Source organism: Scyliorhinus torazame, chromosome 5, assembly GCF_047496885.1.
Source record: "Scyliorhinus torazame isolate Kashiwa2021f chromosome 5, sScyTor2.1, whole genome shotgun sequence".
Classification (NCBI taxonomy): domain Eukaryota; kingdom Metazoa; phylum Chordata; class Chondrichthyes; order Carcharhiniformes; family Scyliorhinidae; genus Scyliorhinus; species Scyliorhinus torazame.
Genome location: NC_092711.1, coordinates 73,655,865 through 73,671,610, shown reverse-complemented (window position 1 = coordinate 73,671,610; position 15,746 = coordinate 73,655,865). Strand labels below are relative to the sequence as shown.

General features: G+C 48.9%; 1 long non-coding RNA gene across 2 annotated transcripts; it reads left to right on the top strand.

The window, feature by feature from the left end:
* Positions 1-247: 247 nt before the first annotated feature.
* Positions 248-12,031, top strand: LOC140418446 (uncharacterized). Of its 2 annotated transcripts, none has more exons than XR_011945043.1 (2): positions 248-1,424; positions 9,081-12,031. It is a non-coding gene; the product is annotated as an uncharacterized lncRNA (long non-coding RNA). The 2 variants fall into 2 exon arrangements; XR_011945042.1 differs by lacking the exon at positions 9,081-12,031 and adding an exon at positions 5,169-6,269.
* Positions 12,032-15,746: the final 3,715 nt, after the last annotated feature.

Genomic DNA, 15,746 nt, shown 5'->3' with positions numbered 1-15,746 from the left:
GAGGCGGAAGGAGGAATGGAGCCGGGAGTCGGGGTGGGGAGGGAGTGAAGGCTTCATAAACACCCTCTGCTGGTCACAAACCCGGAAAAAGACCCTGCAAATCCCGCGTTTGCAGCTGCAGAACTTTTATCCGGTATCAGGCCCAGTTCCACGGCCGCCATCTTTGTTTAGCGGCGCGGCTGAGGGGCCATCTTGATGACGTAACAGAGGCGGTGCTTCAGTATTCCGGTGACCAGAAGAGAAAATCATTGTCTCGATGATTGACAGCCCCCCCCCCCCCCCCCCCCCCGAGCGCGGGGAGGTGCTACTGGCATGTGTGGCAATCGGAAGAACAGAAGAATAATATCAGAATTAGCAGCAGGAGTAGGCCATTCGGCCTATTGACACTGCTCTGCCATTCAATAAACGCAAAGACGAACTCAGCTTTGAGTATATTCAGTGACCCAGCGCCACTGCTCTCTGGGAAAGAGAATTCCACAAACTCAGCTTTGACAAAGAGTCATCCAGGCTCAAAACGTTAGCTCCCTTTTCTCTCCACAGATACTATCAGACCTGCTGAGATTGTCCAGTATTTTCTGTTTTTGTTTCAGATTCCAGCATCCGCAGTAATTTGCTTTTATCCACAGACTGATGACCCTCTGAGGGAAGACATTTCTCCTTATCTCAGTGTCAAATTGGAGAATTCTTATCTTTAAACTGTCCCCCTTAGTTCTTGAATCCCCACGTGGGAAAATATTCTTTCATCAAAACCCCTCAGAATCTTAGATGTTTCAGTAAGATCACCTCTCATTCTTCTAAACTCCATTGGGTACAGACCAATCAGGCTCAATCTTGCTCCATAAAACAAACTCTCCCATCCCAGGAATCAGACTAGTGAAACTTCACTGAACTGCCTCCAAAGCAAGTAAAACCCTCATTAAATAATCCTGGGACATGAGCACTGCTGTCTCACGGCACCGAGGTCCCAGGTTCGATCCTGGTTCTGAGTCACTGTCCGTGTGGAGTTTGCACATTCTCCCCGTGTTTGCATGGGTTTCACCTCCACAACCCAAAGATGTTCAGGGTAGGTGGATTGGCCACGCTAAACTGTCCCTTAATTGGAAAAAATGAAATGGGTACTCTGAATTTAAAAAAAAAAAATAATCCTGGGACTGGCAACAAGGGGAGAGAATGTTTGGAACTTCTATCCTGGACTCGAAGAGTGATGGATTTTGGAAAGTCCTTTTACCGGGGGTTAGGGGAGGATTTACACCCAGCAACTCAAACCAAGATAAATGTTTGTCTGATCTTAATTTCTAACCTCGACTAACATTTCTGACCATTGTAATTTCCTTTGACAGCTGCTTCCAAAGCTTCTGATATCTTTCCAGCCGAAGGTTGCAGCAGGAGATTGTAAACTTGAAAACACTGAAATTGCGACAGAGGTGAGTATTATTATTATTATTATTTTTTATGATAAATTTAGACTACCCAATTATTTGTTTCCAATTAAGGGGCAATTTAGCATGGCCAATCCGAAGCTGGCACTCCCAGTGCAGACTTTGGTGTTATGAGGTTGTTGCCGTGGTGGAGAGTGGCTGTTGCTGCTGTCTCTCTCTCTCTCTCTCTCTCTCTCTATTGCTGCTGCTCAGTTTTCTGCCTGTGTCCAGTGCTGGTTGCTGCCTGGAGGAAGGAGAGGGGAGAGAAGGACGGAGAGAGGAGAGAAGGACAACAACAAGGAGGTAACTTCAAAAACAAGATGGGAGTAAAGCCCTTTGGACTGCTTGTTTGCTGGGCCTCTCCCGGGTTGAGTGCCCGGCCCAGTCTTCCCAACTGATAACATCTACCTTCAGCAAGGACAAAATCCTCCTTATTCTAACCAGTGTGCTTGTTCCAGGGCAGAGGGATCGAGTGGGCAGTGTGTTTGCTGAGCCCCCTCCTGGACTCCCACACACCAGCAGGGAGGAGGTGGATTCTATTGGGTGGTCGTTCCAGGGTTGCAGCACAGACTGTGTTTTTGCTGAGTCCTACTTGGGCCGAAGACCTCGTGAACCAGCGCCACTTACCTCCTTGTGAACCTGCTCTGGGCCTGGTGAAGCGCGTCATTTGTAGGTCCAGGCAGCGGGCGACCGAGGGGGTCATCCGGTCAGACTATTTACTCCTTTTCCACAGCTACATTCGCAGCTGGGTGCCCTAGAAAGGGAGCACACAGTGTCCCTGGGCACCATCAAAGCCTTCCATGCCTGCTGGGTACCGCAGGGGTTGGGGCGCTTTATTGACCCCTTTAAATGCACTCCTATCAGATGTTTTTAAGTTTCTGCTGGTCTTTGTTACGTTCGGGCAGTGCCCCTAACTGGAGCGGCCCTTTTTGCTTTGTCCCTAAGTTTGTTTCCTTTGTTCTATTTTGTTGGTGGACCTCAAAAGAGTGGCCAATCCACCTGGCCTGCACATCTTTGGGTTGTGGGGGTGAGACCCATGGAGACACGGGAGAATGTGCAAACTCCACACGGCAGTGACCCAGGGCCAGGATTGAACTTGGGTCCTCAGCACCGTGAGGCAGCAGTGCTAAGCACTGCCACCGTGCCACCCTTTGTCATGATGTTTCCATTCCTATTTTATCACACACCTCCCAGTGACACTCATTGTAACACAGAAACTTCAAAATATCATTGCTACCTTGCATCTTGCCCTCCTATTATTGTCTGATGATAACAGTAACAGAGTAACACACACCAAAATTGGAATATCAGAGGTTGTTGTCTAATAATAATAGTAACACACATCAGATTTGGAATAACAGGCAGGGTATTGTCTAATCATGACAGAGTTACGGGGGTGGCTCGGTAGTTAGCACTGTTGCCTCAAGCACCAGGTACCTGGGTTTGATTCCGACCTTGGGTCACTGTCTGTGTGGAGTTTGCACATTCTTCCCGTGGCTGCGTAGATTTCCTCCCACAGTCCAAAGATGTGCAGGTTAGGTGGATTGGCTGTGCTAAATTGTCCCTGGGTGGGGTTACAGGGTTAGTGTGGGGGATTGGTCATGGTAGGATGCTCTTTCAGAGGGTCAGTGCAGACTCGATGGGCCAAATGGCCTCCTTCAGCACTGTAGGGAATCTATGATTCTACACTGGATCCAATGATGTGTTCACTCACACACTGCAGCCTGACTTATTGGAACAGACACTATGTTTGTTCCTCTCAAAGTGAGTGAATCCTTTGCTGTTTATCCTCTGGGCCCCATCTCCACTATTATTGTCTGATTGTCCCACTGAGACTCTCACTGTTATTATTGGACAATCAGCGAGTCAGCCTGAGCCTGTGGCCGCTTTCATCATTTCACCGCTTTCTGTAACCGTCACAATAGCCCGACATCAGCCGATTCGTAAGCACACTTGCTACTGGTGCCTGATACAGCAACCGTACCCAATCAATGAAGCCCTGACCAAACCCGAGCCTTCCGAACTCCTCCCACAAATAATTCCACTCCACCCGACAAAAGGCCTTCTCCCTCTGAGGGCATCATGATAACGTTTAAGAGCCTTCTAACATTAGCCGTGAGTTCCTAGCCCTTTCCAAATCCCGTCTGGTCTTCCCCTACCACCCCCGGGACACAGTCCTCTATCCTTGTGGCCAATATCTTAGCCAGCAGTTTGGCATCCAATTCAATAGGGTGATTGGTCTGTATGACCCGCATTGCTCAGGGTCCTTCTCCCGTTTCAGAATCAATGAGATCGAGGCCTGCGACATTGTTGGAGGAAGGACCCTTGCCTCATTAAATGCCCTCACCAGCAGTGGGCCCAATATCTCCGAGAACTTCTTGTAGAATTCCACCGGGTAGCCGTCCGGCCCCAGGGCCTTGCCCAACTGCATGACCTCCAGCCCCTCCATTATTTCCTCAATTTCAATTGGGGCTCCCAGCCCTTCCACCAGTTCTTCCTCCACCCTCGGGAACCTCAACTGGCCCAAGAACTGCCTCATCAGCTCCACCCCAGCCGGGGGTTCCGACTCGTATAACTTGCTATAAATGTCCTTAAACACCTCATTCACCCCCACTGGGTCCAGGGCCGCATTCCCACCTCTGTTCTTTACTCTCCCTATCTCCCTGGCTGCCTCCCTTTTCCTCAGCTGGTGCGCTAACATTCTGTTGGCCTTTTCCCCAAACTCATACACCGCTCCCCTTGCCTTCCTCAGTTGCTCCACTGCTTTCCCTGTAGATAACAGCCCAACTTCATCTGTAACCTCTGCCGCTCCTTCAATAACCCCCCGTCCGGGGATTCCGCATATCTCCTATCCACCTGAAGTATCTTCCTAACCAACCTATCCCTCCCTGCTCCTTCCACCTTTTCTCTACGGGCCCGTATCAAAATTAATTCCCCTCTAACCGCTGTCTTCAGAGCTTCCCACACCGCTGCTGCCGAGACTTCCCCTGTATCATTTATTTCCAGATTGTTCTGGATGGACTTGCTCACCCGCCCACAGACCTCCTCATCTGCGAATAGTCCCACATCCAACCTCCATAACGGACGCTGCCCTCTCTCCATACTAACCCGTAGATCCACCCAATGTGTGGCTGATCCTACAGAGCAGAAGGAGGCCATTCGGCCCATCGAGTCTGCACTGATTCTCTGAAAGGACACCCTGCCTAGGCCCACACCCCTACCCTGTCCCTGTGACCCCATAGCCCCACCTAACCTACACATCCCTGGACATTAAGGGGCAATTTATCAAGGCCAATCCAAGTAACTTGTTCTTCTTTGGATTGTTGGAGGAAACCGAGCACCGGGTGGAAACCCACGCAGACACGGGGAGACAGTGCATACTCTACACAGACAGTCACCATGGCCGGAATTGAACCCGGGCCCCTGGCGCTGTGAGGCAGCAGTGCTAATCACTGTGCCACCAGAAGCATAGTTTCTTTATCAATATTACTGTTTATGAAGCTCAAGATCGAATTTGTTTTGCCAACTACTCTCTTATTATGTCTTGTCGATATACAAAATCCCTCTTCAGCTCTTTCTCTCTCCTCCCAAAGAGGCCAGTTGGGTTTTGATGACAACCCAGCAGTTTTCCTGGTCATTTGTTTCCAGTGCTGGCCCCACAAGTGACCAGATTCATTCAGCTCATTTTCACAACCTGCTTTTGTGTTTTTGTGGGTTCTCTCTCACTCCCTATTTTCTGTTTCCAATCAGTTTCTCCGGGTGTTCAAAGGTGAGGCTTCCAAGTCCGGAAACTCAAACCAAGCATCACATCAGGATCTGACCGAGTCCTCTATTTATCATATCCTGAATATAAGCGGATTTTGAACATGGAAGGAAAAAGCATCATTCACAGTGGGGAGAAACCGTACACGTGTTGTGTGTGTGGACGAGGATTCAGTCGATCATCAGGCCTCACAAGCCACAAATGTAGTCACACTGAGGAGAAACCGTGGAAATGTGGGGACTGTGGGAAAGGATTCACTTCCCCATCCAAGCTGGAAACTCATCGGCGCAGTCACACTGGGGATAGACCATTCACCTGCTCCAAGTGTGGGAAGGGATTTGCTCATTCATCGAACCTGCTGAGACACCAGCGACTTCACACTGGGGAGAAACCATTCACCTGCTCCGAGTGTGGGAAGGGATTCACTCAGTCATCTGCTCTGTCCACACATCAACGAGTTCACTCCAGGGAGAGACCATTTACCTGCTCAGTGTGTGGGAAGGGATTTACAGTTTCAGCCAACCTGCTGAGACACCAACAAGTTCACACTGATGAGAGACCATTTCAGTGTCCAGACTGCGAGAAGTGTTATAAAAGTTCTGGGGAACTGATGTGCCATCAACGTGTTCACACTGACGAGAGACCGTTTAGGTGCTCTAACTGTGGGACGGGGTTCAGACACTCATCTCAGCTCACTGTACATCAGCGAATTCACACTGGGGAGAGGCCATTCGCCTGTTTCAAGTGTAGGAAGGGATTCACTCAGTTATCTGCCCTTCAGAATCATCAGCGAATTCACACTGGGGAAAGACCGTTTACCTGCTCTCAGTGTGGAAAGGGATTCACCACTTCATACCACCTGCTGAGACACCAACGAGGTCACAAGTAACCACAGTGATTGGATTTTACTGTTACTCACATTCAGGACTGAACCATGTTCATTTGGGTCTCTTTCTCTTTATGACAAACTCCAGCCCATTTACAGGAGCTAATATTCTGCGTAAAAGTCAAATAAATTAGATTTGTGTTAGATATGCAGTGTGCTGAAACGTTTTAATATCTGACACAAGTTACTTCCTTTTGAAGTACTCTCGCTCTCCCCTGTCTCTTCCTTCCTCACCTCCAACAAGACGTGTGAGGAGCTTGTGGAGCTTCTTTGTGACTGAGATTGAGTAAATCCGATCAGCTGCCTCTGCTGCTTCCCTCCCTTCCATGAGCCCACCGGACCAAACTGTCTCTAAATTTCATCCTTTCCCGAGCACTGAACCCACATCTTTCTCTAGTTTCTCTCCCATCTCCCCTCATGCCTTCTCAGAGCTCATCTTGTCCATGAGACCAGCTCCTGCTCCATCGACTCTATTCCCACTGAGCTACTGATCAGCCAACTACCCTGTGTCCATGGATATTGTCAACATTTCTCTCTCTTCAGGTACTGTCCCTCTGTCCTTCAAATCTGCCATCATCACCCCTTCCTCAATAAAACAAACCCTTGACCCTACCATCCTTACAAATTACTGCCCCATCTTCAGCCTCCCTCGCCTCTCCAAACTCTTTGAACATGTTGTCACCTCCCAAATCCTTGCCCACCTTTCCCAGAACTCCCATGTTTGAATCTTTCAAACAGGTCTCTGCCCTGTCACAGTAATGAAATATGTTCATACGACCAGAAGACAAGGGTGGCAGCACTGTCATTATCGAGAGACAACAATACCTTCTGGAGACAGACAGACAACTAAACAACACAAATCACAACACACAGCTATCTAGACCCATACACCCGAGACAGGAAGAAGAATTGGAGACGGACTGGAAGAACTCAAAGACTCCAGACACATTAACCAAAAACAACAGGTAGAACTAAGGAAGTTCTACCTGCTCCCTAAAATACCCAAACACATGGACAGTATGAGGGAAATAGCACCAGACAAACCCATCAGATCAAACTGAGAGAGAAAATCCGACAGAATTATAGAATTTACAGTGCAGAAGGAGGCCATTTGGGCCATCGAGCCTGCACCGACCCTTGGAAAGAGCACCCTACTTCAGTCTATGCCTCCACCCTGTCCCCGTAACCCAACTAACCTTTTTTTGGATACTGAGGGGCAATTTAGCATAGCCAATCCACTTAACCTGCACATCTTTGGATGGTGGAGAAAACTGGAGCACCCAGAAGGAACACACAGACTGTGGGAACACACAGACTGTGCAAACTCCACACAGTCACCTAAGGCTGGAATTGAACCCAGGTCAGGGGATCAGGGGTTATGGGGAGAAGACAGGAGAATGGGGATGAGAAAATATGAGCCATGATTGAATGGCGGAGCAGATTCGATGGGCCAAGTGGCCTAATTCTCCTCCTATGTCTTATGGTCTTATAGGTCGCTGGCGCTATGATGCAGCAGTGCTAACCACTGTGCCACATCTGTGGCGAGAGAAACAGAGTTAATGTTTGTTGTTGCTTGTTGTAACAGTTCTGTAGAACAGTCAATGGAATCTTAAAAAGTCCATTGAAGTGAAAAGAAGTAGAAAGAAAGTGTTAGAGGTTTGACACAGGAAGAAGGTTTAATCTGTGTGAAGCTCAATCTACATTCGCAAAGTTTGCAGTCTGATTGTCCATCCGGTCCACCAAATCTTCCCATTGGTTAACACCACTCAGACAGGAAATGAGGTTTTGGAACCCGCTCCTACGTGGCCAATGGGAAGAACTCAAAATGATGCAGAGTCTCAGTACGAAGTCTTACAACACCAGGTTAAAGTCCAACAGGTTTGTTTCGATGTCACCAGCTTTCGGAGCGCTGCTCCTTCCTCAGGTGAATGAAGACGTCTGTTCCAGAAACACATATATAGACAAATTCAAAGATGCCACACAATGCTTGGAATGCGAGGTGATTAAATCTTTACAGATCCAGAGATGGGGTAACCCCAGGTTAAAGAGGTGTGAATTGTACCAAGCCAGGACGGTTGGTAGGATTTTGCAGGCCAGATGGTGGGGGATGAATGTAATGCGACATGAATCCGAGGTCCCGGTTGAGGCCGCACTCATGTGTGCGGAACTTGGCTATAAGTTTCTGCTCGGCGATTCTGCGTTGTCGAGAGTCTCAGTCAATGAGGTAGATCGGGATCAGCCCCGCCCCTCATTCACTCAAATTGGTTGGAGGATCAGCCACTCCCGCTAGGTCCTCCAACACCGCCCCCTCTTCCTATTGGTCTGCAGCTGCCGTCAATCACACCCAGGGCATTGTGATGCGGAGCATGCGCAGTGTGGCTGCTGGACATGGATTTCGGCGCTTGTTTGTCCTGGAGAAGCGAAGTCGGCGTCAGGCGGTGGGTGGGAGGATTTGGAAACACTTTGTGGATCCGCAAACCCTTCACAATCATTGTCAGCTCCCTGGTTTGCAGCTACGGGGTTTCTCCCTCCCTCCCGGGAACAGGCCCAGGTTAATGGGCACCATCCTGCTTCAGACACTGGAGGATGGTTCACATCACAGGACAGGGGAGGGGGACAAGAAATATGTGCTCACACTTTGCACTCAAATCAATGAGGACTCTGATCTCTGGCAAGGAAGGAAACCCTGTCAGGTGGGCGGGGAGGATTCACGAACACCCGCTGGAGGCCCCAAACCCCCAATAAGACCCATTGATTTTATTATCAGTCTGCAGACAGGACCTGGCGAACTGAACCCAGGCAGAGGAGAGGGAGGGAGAAAACGGAGTGGAGGAAAGAAATGGTGCAGATGGTGAGATGGGTTTGGATTTCAGCCCAGGGAGTGTGTGGGGGACGGGGATTTACAGCTTTGGGGGAACAAGAGAGGAAAAGATGTTCCAGATAAACTAGAATTGTCTGTTCAGAATTTATATCCTGGACTGACAGTGATGACCTTTGTAAACTCTTTTTACAGGATATTGGAAGTGGAGGATTGGCCGACAGAAAACTCAAAACAAACTTCACATCGAGCTCTCACAGAATCACTCAATCCATTACAACCTCAACATCATCAAAATTTGAACGTGGAAGGTGAAATGTTTGTCTGTTCTGTCTCTGGGAAAAGATTTCAAGCATCAGTGACTGGAAAAGCGGCGAGACGCACATAACACCCGGGTGTGAGTGTTCCTGTGAAGTGACTGTGGAAAGAGCTTTAACCAGGTACGCAGTCTGAAAAAACATCACCATTCACAGTGGGGAGAAACTGTACACGTGTCTGTGTGTCTTCGAAGCTTCAACTGATCTCCAACCTGGAGAGACACACGGACACGAGTACCATGGAGAAACCATGGAAATGTGAAGATTGTGGTAAAGTATTCAATTATCCATCCTTGCTGGAAAACCACCGACGCATTCACACTGGAGAGAAACCATTTACTTGCTCTGTGTGTGGAAAGGGATTTACTCAGTTATCCTGCTTCCAGTCACACCAACAGACCCACACCGAAGAGAGGCCGTTCAGCTGCACCTCCTGTGGAAAGAGGTTCAGGTCTTCATCCAACCTCACTGCTCACCAGCGAGTTCACACTGGGGAGAGACCATTCAGCTGCTCTGTATGTGGGAAGGGATTCACTCGGTCCTCCCATCTGCTGGAACACCAGCAAACACACAGCGAGGAGAGGCCGTTCAGCTGCACCACTTGTGGAAAGAGGTTCAGGTCTTCACCCAATCTCATTGCACATCAACGGGTTCACTCTGGGAAGAAACCATTCACCTGCTCTGTGTGTGGTAAGGAATACACTCCCCCATCGAACCTGCTGATACACCAGCGAACTCACACAGGGGAGAGGCGTACGGAATTATTTTTTTCCAATTAAGGGGCAATTTACTGTGGCCAATTCACCTACCCTGCACAGATTTTTGGATTGTGGGGGTGAGACCCACGCAGACACGGGGAGAATGTGCCAACTCCAGATGGACAGTGACCCGGGGCCGGGATCGAACCCGGGTCCTCGGCGTCATGAGGCAGCAGTGCTAGCCACTGTGCCATCATGCTGCGCCCAACGTGTTACCTTTTAATGGTTTAAAAATATTTTGAATTTACCATTTAAAGTGATCATTCTGTCAGATAGTTAAATCTTGTATAACCTGATTTAATTGAAAGTTGGGGATTTATTGCAAACAATCTGTACCCATAAGTCAACTTCAAAATGTAAATGTTACCTGGATTTGGTGTCTCGGCGTAAGCCGCACCTGGATTTGGTGTCTCGGTGTAAGTGGTCCCTGGATTTGGTGTCTCGGCGTAAGTGGTCCCTGGATTTGGTGTCTCGGCGTACGTGGTCCCTGGATTTGGTGTCTCGGTGTAAGTGGCCCTTGGATTTGGTGTCTCGGTGTAAGTGGCCCTTGGATTTGGTGTCTCAGTGTAAATGGACCCTGGATTTGGTGTCTCAGTGTGAGTGGTCCCTGGATTTGCTGTGTCAGAGTAAGTGATGTCTGGCTTTGGGGTCCCAGTACAAGTGGGCCCAGCTCTGCTTCCAACCCAGTCTCTCATCTTTCATTAATTTCAATTGAATGGAAACTGACTGCAGGAACCTGTCAACATTTGAAAGAAATTTACAAATGATTTGAGAATTTCTGACAGTTGGGATTTTTCTCTGTTCTGTCCATTCGAGGTGTTTGATAACAGACTTTCTCCTGTGAATATCCAGCTGGAGTTTTGGGCCCTGATGTGTTTCCTTGTTCATCTTGTTGACTCTAAACATTGAATCTTGTGGTTCAGAGACCAGAGAATCAAACTCCCAACAACAGATTGTCTATTACTGACTTTATTAACAGTTCTGCAATAATACAGAGAGAGTAGAGTTACTTGTTCTGGGAAACAGAGATAATAGAGATTCAGAGCTCCCATTTCTCAGCTCTGATCTAACAAGCTGCAGCTACACTGGTGATACTTATATTTAACTTTTTCACTACATTTGTGATCTGACCCTTTCAAACCCTCACCATAAGGATATCTTTGTTCTGAGTGTGAGCACAAGGCTGTGTTTCTGTCACACACACATACCATTTCCTTGGTTCACATTTCCACACAGAGACCAGCTCTTTACACATCCCCTTCCACCCAACTGCAGCAATATGAGCAAGGATGTGAGGCACAAAAATATTCACCCACATTTCAGAACAGCAAAGGTTCCACTGGAACAGAAATTCAGTCATTTTCTATTACAGGCAAAATACAGAGCAGTACAGGAGCACACTGACAGTGGAACACAATCGCATCAGTCTGCAGACTCCTGTTAAATACAGAGCAGTACAGGAGCATACTGACACTGTAACACAGTCTCAATAGTCTGCAGACTCCTGTTAAATACAGAGCAGTACAGGAGCACACTGACAGTGTAACACAGTCTCATCAGTCTGCAGACTCCTGTTAAATACAGAGCAGTACAGGAGCACACTGACAGTGTAACACAGTCTCAACAGTCTGCAGACTCCTGTTAAATACAGAGCAGTACAGGAGCACACTGACAGTGTAACACAGTCTCATCAGTCTGCAGGCTCCTGTTAAATACAGAGCAGTACAGGAGCACACTGACAGTGTAACACAGTCTCATGAGCAGCATGGTAGCACAGTGGTTAGCACGGCTGCTTCACAACGTCAGTGTCCCAGGTTTGATTCCCGGCTTGGGTCACTGTCTGTGCGGAATCTGCACGTTCTCCCCGTGTCTGTGTGGGCTTCCTCCGGGTGCACTTGCTTCCTCCCACAAGTCCCGAAAGACATGCTGTTCGGTGAATTGGACATTCTGAATTCTCGCTCAGTGTACCTGAGCAGGTGCCGGAATGTGGCGACTCAGGGCTTTTCACAGTAACTTCATTGCAGTGTTAATGTAAGCCTACTTGTGACAATAATAAAGATTATGATTATCATCAGTCTGCAAGATATGGAGAGCTGGGAATTGTCCACAAGAGTGACTGAAGCTGTGAGATCTGAAATAATGTAGGATTAGAAAAGAGAAAAGTGCCCAAAAATGAAGCAATCCGCAACAGGACATCAATTAATCTCCTCTTACATTGGAGAAAAATGGAACATAACACTGTATTTGCTCAACAGCTGACCAAGCTGACATTCATCTAGAATTAAAAATAAATAGATTTAAAGTACCCAACTCATTTTTTTCCAATTAAGGGTAATTTAGCGTGGCCAGTCCACCTACCCTGCACATCTTTGGTTGTGGGGGTGAGCCCCACGCAGACACAGAGAGAATGTCTTCATCTAAAATTTCAATAACCTCCAAGATGGGGATGGAGTTTACTATCAGCAGAAACAAACAGTGAAAGTGATGAACAGCAGAATCCCACCCCTGCAATCACATGTAAACTCACTGCTCTCACAATAGGTGCTGTGACTGAGTGAACCCTTTTCACACCCAGAGGTGACCAGCCTCTCCCCAACGCAAGTGCGTTGGTGTGTCTGCACCTCACTTGTACTTCTCACATTCATAACAAGAGGTCATTTATCAATGTGAACACGTTGATGTGCAGCGAGGGTGCTTAACCGAGTCAATCCCTTCCCACACACAGAGCAGGTGAATGGCCTCTCCCCAGTGTGAACCCGCTGGTGCCTCAGCAGGGTGGATGACTGAATGAATCTCCTCCCACACACAGAGCAGGTGAATGGCCTTTTTCCAGTGTGAGTCTGCTGGTGCCTGATCAGGGTGGATGACTGAGTGAATCCTTTCCCACACATGGGGCAGGTGAACGGCCTCTCTCCAGTGTGAGTGTGTTGGTGTTGCATCAGGTTCTTTCTGCTTTTGAAGCTCTTCCCACAGTCCTCTTATCCACCCGAGTCCAGAGCAAGAGCCCGCACTGCGCGTGTTCCAGCTCACAATGTCCGAGCTGCGATTGACGGCATCTCTAGACCTATAAGAAGGAGCAGTGGGGCTGGAGGACCGAGCAGGAGCAGCTGGTCCTCCAACCAATCAGAGTGAATGAGGGGCGGGGCTGAGCCCGGATCTCCCTCATTGGCTGAAACTGCATCATTTTGAAAACTGATTTGTCTCAAACTCCAGGAGAAAAGTGGACCTTTCTGTCTGTGTTGGGAGACATCACTCACTCCCTCCAGCCTGCTCCACCATCGAATAAGAACCTGGCTGATCTGACTGTAACACCCACTACACATGCAGTGAGCGGGACTGCCCTGGAGCTCAATTATACTCAAATTCTGATCATGTTCAGGTTCTGATGAACAGAGTGATAATGTTAGAACTTGATGTGATCTTTGATTTGAGTTTTCTGTGTAAATCCAGCCATCCCACCCCCTGTAAAAGGAGTTTGCAGAATCCATCCCTGTCAGTCCAGGAGAGAAATTCACAACATTCTCTCCTCCTGCTGACAGGGAGCACCGCGCATGCGCCCTTAACACGGGCCTCTCACTCCAGACGCGGTCCCGCTGCCTCCGCCGCACAGATACAAACCCGGCACCGGCGCTTCTTATTCCGGTGTCAGAGCCGCATCGGGGATCAAGGAGCCTCCCCGTCCACCTCTCAGCTCCGTCTCTCCCTCCATTCCGCCATTTCCCTCACCGCCTGTGGATCTGACAAACACGCATCTGTCCCTGGACACCGCCTGCACTGCGCATGCTCAACGTCACAATGCCCGGGGAGTGATTGACGGCAGGGCCAGGCCAATAGGAAGAAGGGGCAGGGCCGGAGGACCGAGCAGCAGCGGCTGGTCCTCCCACCAATCGGAGTGAAAGGGGGGCTGGGGGCTCAGCACTGACTGAAGCATGCGCCGTACGAGCCCCAGAGCTGGAAAAGGCGGTCCAGTTGAGGTCATGATGTGGAGATGCCGGCGTTGCACTTGGGTGGGCACAGTAAGAAGTCTTACACCAGGTTAAAGTCCAACATGTTTGTATTGAGGTCACAAAGAGTGAGAAGTGAATCCGGGGGGAGGGGGGGCGGGGATTGTGAACAAAGCAGGAGGTTGGGAGCCAGGGATGAGATGGTGGTGGAGTGGGAATGTCCCTGGGTGGGTATTACTGAGTCCCCTAGGGTAATGGTCTGAGGAGCTAGTGGAATATTTCAGGTTACCAAACAACTACATTTAATTCATAAAACAGTGAAAACTCAAATCAGTAATGGTGACCATGCAGCTATCACTGGTTGTGTTTAAACTGATCTGGTTCACTAATGGCCTTTAAGAAATCTGCCAACCCTACCTGGTCTGGCCTACATGTGACTCCAGAGCCACAGCAGTAAATCTGCCATCTGAAATAGACCAGTAAGCCATTCAGTTCAAGAGCAATTCGGGATCGGCAACAAATAAGGGGACAGCATAGCAGCATTGTGGATGGCACAATTACTGCACAGCTCCAGGGTCCCAGTTTTGATTCCGGCTTGGGTCACTGTCTGTGTGGAGTCTGCACATCCTCCCGGTGTCTGCGTGGGTTTCCTCCCACAGTCCAAAGATGTGCAGGTTAGATGGATTGGCCATGCTAAAATTGTCCTTAGTGGGTTTACTGGGTTATAGGGATAGGGTGGAGATGTGGACCTTGAGTAGGGTCTCTTTCCAAGAGCTGGTGCAGACTCGATGGGCCAAATGGCCTCCATCTGCACTGTAAATTCTATGAAAGATAGTGGATTCACCAGGGATTGCCACAGGAATTGTCATGTATGGGAGAGAATTCCAAATGTGTCCCAGATTTTGTGTCAACAAGTGTTTCCTCATTTCACACTGAGTTCTGTGACCTGGCTACAATTTTTAGGCAATGTCCCAAGTCCTTACTCCCCAGTCAGCAGAAATCACCCCTCTCTGTCTTTGATTAAATCATGCTGTAATTTACTAAACACCAGGATGTGGAGATACCGGCGTTGCACTGGGGTGGGCACAGTGAGAAGTCTTACAACACCAGGTTAAAGTCCAACAGATTTGTTTCGAATCACGAGCATTCAGAGCATAGTTCCTTACTCAGCTGTGCTCCAAAAGCTAGTCATTCTAAATAAACCTGTTGGACTTTAACCTGGTGTTGTAAGACTGCTTACTGTGCCCACCCCAGTGCAACGCCGGCATTTCCACATTTCATAGAATTTACAGTGCCATTCGGCCCATCGAGTCTGCACCGGCTCTTGGAAAGAGCACCCTACCCAAGGTCCACACCTCCACCCTATCCCCATAATCCAGTAACCCCATCCAACATCATGGCCTCAAGATGAGACAAACAAGCGTCTGTCCCTGGGCATGAGCCGCACTGCGCATGCTCCACATCACAATGCCCGGCGAGTGATTGACGGTAGCTTTGCACCAATAGGAAGAGGAGGCGGGACTGCAGGACCGAATGACAGCAGCTGGTCCTCCACCCAATTGGAGTGAATGAGGGGCGTGGCTGCTCTCAGATCTCCCTCATTGGCTGAGACTGCATTATTTTGAGTTGTTCCCATTAGCCACGTGCGCACGGGTTCCACGACCTCATTTCCTGTCTGAGAGGGGATGACCAACGGGAAGATTGGGAGGACGGGATGGATTCTGGTCCTTCAGCCAATCAGACTGCGGGCTTTGTGTGAATGAAACTGGGGCTTCACACAGAGTGAAATTTGTTCCTGTGTCAAACCGCTTCAATGGACAAAAATATCTTATTTCGACTTCA